Source organism: Mustela nivalis, assembly GCF_964662115.1.
Source record: "Mustela nivalis genome assembly, chromosome: 18".
Taxonomy (NCBI): Eukaryota; Metazoa; Chordata; class Mammalia; order Carnivora; family Mustelidae; genus Mustela; species Mustela nivalis.
The window spans coordinates 16,273,642-16,277,746 of record NC_139037.1 but is presented as its reverse complement, the minus strand read 5'-3'; the positions used below and the strand labels follow the sequence as shown (position 1 = coordinate 16,277,746).

The following is a 4,105-nucleotide window of genomic DNA, read 5'->3' as shown; positions in this document are numbered from 1 at the left end:
TTCCCTAACCCCGCCTCGGACCCCGTAGTTCCCGGTGTGCAGGCCGCAATGCTTGCTGGGACTTGAAGTCCAAGCCGTCCAGGCCGGTGAACCAAGCGGGTTTACGGTCAAGTGTCAACTTCGCTCCGAAATTATGGAACACTTTGAGATTTGGGGATTACGTATAAGATATTGAAAAAAAATACGTGCATCTTATTAAACACAAAATTGTAAAATGTAACACAGTTTATAGAAAGTTTATTAAAAAGATATTTTTAAACAAATTATTTTATTTTTTAACAAGTAATTTAAAGCAAGGCCAGTGTAAACCCAATCGAGGTCAAGAAATACATTACGACCGGCACCCCAAAAACCTCTAGACATATAAGACAGATAATTTTTTTAACTACAGAAGTAACACGTTAGGAAAAAAAAAAAAAAAAGTAAAAGGATGAACATTTAAGTCACCCATAATCCCACAGGAAAGAATACATTCACATGCAGTTTTATAGCCTTCTAGTGTCTTTTGTACGTAGTGCGTGCGTGTGTGTGTGTGTATTTTCTATTAAAAACAGTGTTATACTGTATATATTTTATCTAATCATTTTTCATTTAACGTATAACGAACGTCTTTGCATGCCATTAAATATTTTTTCCACAGTATCTTTTTTTTTAAGATTTTATTTATTTATTTGACAGAGAGAAATCACAAGTACACTGAGAGGCAGGCAGAGAGAGAGAGAAAGAAGCAGGCTCCCTGCTGAGCAGAGAGACCCCGATGCGGGACTCGATCCCCAGACCCTGAGATCATGACCTGAGCCAAAGGCAGCGGCTTAACCCACTGAGCCACCCAGGCGCCCTTCCACAGTATCTTTAACAGCTACATACCATTCTCATGTGTAGGTGAACCAAAGTTTCTTCACTTAAGCCCCTAATATAAGATGTTCAGGCTATTTCAAAATTTTCTGATTTTAGACAATCTCAATATTAGAAACATACTTTTAACAGTACCGTTGCACAAATTTATAATTATTTCCTTAACATGGAATTAGTGAGCCAAAAGATACACAGTAGAACGCACATCAAAATATTTCACTTGTTACTCTTTGTCAGTTCCCTTTTGCTTTTGAACAAGCTGCAGATGCCTTAACATGATGTTTACAGCTTGAAGAGGTTGCCTATTTGCCAACATCATTTTGTGCTCACATGTGTGTATGCACAATTTCTGTCACTTCCTTTTTGCTTGCTACTCAATTGCCACGGAGCCTTATCTTGTCTATTCTAGCCTAACTCCTTCTTGTCCTTCAAGACTCATTGAAGAGAATTTCAACCATTCTTGACTTTCTGGGACAGTTTAAACATCTCAGTGCTCCCTGCTTATCATCTCATAGTTCATCCTTCCTGATACATGATCTAGAGTTAGCTGCTTTGGGAAGTAGATACCCTGTCTGTTTGTCCACCCTACATCCTGGAACCTAGCTCAGGGCCTGACATATTTCTTGAGGTTGGATTTGACTAAGCACATGAGGAAGGCTTTTGGTACACATTGAAAAACCATACCATTAGCAAATTATATTTACTGCAATTTAATTACATACCCACCAGGAAACTCTATTTACTGAAATAGTGACATTCTTCAGGCTGCCTCCCATTTCTTATGTATTTGTGTCATGATTTTCTAGGTACAGAACAGCTGACTACATAATTTTATGATTACACAGGACATCTTCCCTGAGTTCTTTTCTCCCTTTCTGTCCTGGAGAGGACTTAAAAAAAAAAAAAAAATCATGGTCCCTCTCTCCTTCTCCAAGTTCTCTTCTCGTCCACCTCCTGTTCCAAATCCACTTACAGCCCTCGCCTTGCTTGACACATTCCTAAACTATACTTACTTTTTTCCCCCTCCATTTCTGTGATGGGTTTGACACAAAGACCTTGGAAAGTCCATTCCCATTCCTTCACTGGATACATCATTGTCCATATCTTCCACAGGTGGGCAGGATGAATGATCAAGGAGCATTTTCAGAGGACTGAGTGGGCGTGGAGTCAGTGTAGGAAGGAAGTGGGGACATAGCATGAGAATCGCCTATAGATTACTTTGATGCTCTTGGAATTCATGACCCAGCACGTGGACCAAATAGAGAAATCCGGTTGTGGGAATGGTTTGCCCCCTCTCCGAGAGGTCCAGTAACTGGTTGAGCCTTCTCTACCTGTTTCACTGGATTAGAAAAAGCAAAGATCCAGTTTGGGACTACTAGAGGACAACTCAGGAGGCAGGTGGCAACATCACTGAGGTTGTGAAGTCATATGCTAGACCCTTGAATTAGTTACGCACAGACCTGAATCTGTATAAAATCCTGGTCTGTCAAAATCTCTATGTTGTAGACCTTCCAGAAGACAAAGAGGCCTCTAAGTCTGACAGACCTTTGGTGATTTTGGCTGTTGTGCCATCCCAACCTGTCTGTCTTAACCAGGAGCCAAATTACCTGCCTTGCATTCTGACTCTTCATCTTGTTAGCCATGTAAACTTGAACAAATTGCTTAACCGTTGGGGTGCCTGCGTGGCTCAGTCAGTTGAGTGTCTGACTCTTGGTTTAGGCTCAGGTCTTCATATCAGAGTCCTGGGACTGAACCCTGAGCCCTGCTTTGGGCTCTGAGCTCACTGTGAAGCTTTCTTGTCTCTCTGCCTCTGCTCCTTCTCCTGCTCAAGTGCATGCTCTCTCTCTCTCTCTCTCTCTCTCTCTCAAATACATACATTTTTTAAAAAATTGCTTAACTGTCTCTCTTTACTTCTGTTTTCTTATCTGTCAAGCACAAATAACAGAGGTGCCTCATGAGGATTGTATAAAAATTTAGTTATTATTTCCAGTGTCCTTCGTGGAGGGCTTGGCTGGTTGTATGGGCTCAGTAAGTGTAAGCTATTTCTATGAGCTTATCCACTGTCTGTCTGAAAAGTCTTTCCTCCTCTTTTCTATTAAAATTCTCATTTTCCTTTTTTTTTAAATTAAGCTATAACTTACGTAAAGCACATAAATATTAAGTCTAAAGCTTGCTGAATTTTCTCCTCATTTTTCAAAGTCCCACCATCGTGTGGTTGTCCTGACATCACTCTCCACTCACCACAAACATCCCAGCTCTGATAAAGATTCTGTTTTGAGAACTTCAGTGCTTTCTGCCCTCCCTCTGGACACCAGCAGGAGGCAGGGTGGTATAGGGGAAAAGCTACAGTCAGCAAGTTATTGATGAACAGGCTTTTCCTGGCCTAATAATTTACTGGCTTGGGTAAGAACTTACCCTCTAGTGATCTTGTTTCCCCCACCTGGTCAAGAGTATGGACTACCAAATGGACACTTCATGGGGTTGTAGTGAAGATGAAATGAGCCTGATATATGTTAATTAAGTCAGCAAGCCTAGGGGGAAAAAATAGTAATACCCAGTGTCAGGGAGGATGCTGTGAAACAAGCACTTTAAGTCAATGCTGGTGAAAGTGTAAATCTGTAAAACCTTTCCAGGGAAGAATTCAAGAAGACAAAACTAAACGAAACTAAAAAAGAACAAGAGCCATAAAAACATCCGTTGCTTAAAAATCAGTTCTATGGAAATCATTGTAAATGAGCAACAAGATTTAAATGCATGGGTTTTGATTACTTGCAGCCTTACTTAGAGTGTAAATGAGAACTAGAGCCAGTAATAATATTACTAAATAAGTCATGGAGTGTTCATTTTAAGGAATTTTATTCTGGGATAAAAATTATGCCCCTCCCATAAAAATAAATAATTATGTGCTCAAAGACTAGTTCATGCTCAAGATAAAATAAAAGGGGTAGAAACATAATGTGACCACACATTTATGGAAGTTACAATCTGTACAAAAATTTTTAAGATTTTATTTATTTATTTATTTGACAGACAGAGATCACAAGTAGGCAGAGAGGCAGGCAAAGAGAGAGGAGGAAGCAGGTTCCCTGCAGAGCAGAGAGCCCGATGTGGGATTCAATCCCAGGACCCTGAGATCATGACCTGAACCAAAGGTAGAGGCTCAATCCACTGAGCCACCCAGGCATCCCTGTAAAATATTTCTTTGACCATTTACTATTTATCACTTACCATGCTAGGGTAAATAAATGCT

At 40.2% G+C, this 4,105-nt stretch overlaps 1 protein-coding gene across 1 annotated transcript in view; it reads left to right on the top strand.

The window, feature by feature from the left end:
- NIP7 (nucleolar pre-rRNA processing protein NIP7) overlaps positions 1–4,105 on the top strand; it is a 58,110-nt gene that overhangs the window by 35,526 nt on the left and 18,479 nt on the right. The gene's annotated exons all lie outside the window — the stretch shown is intronic.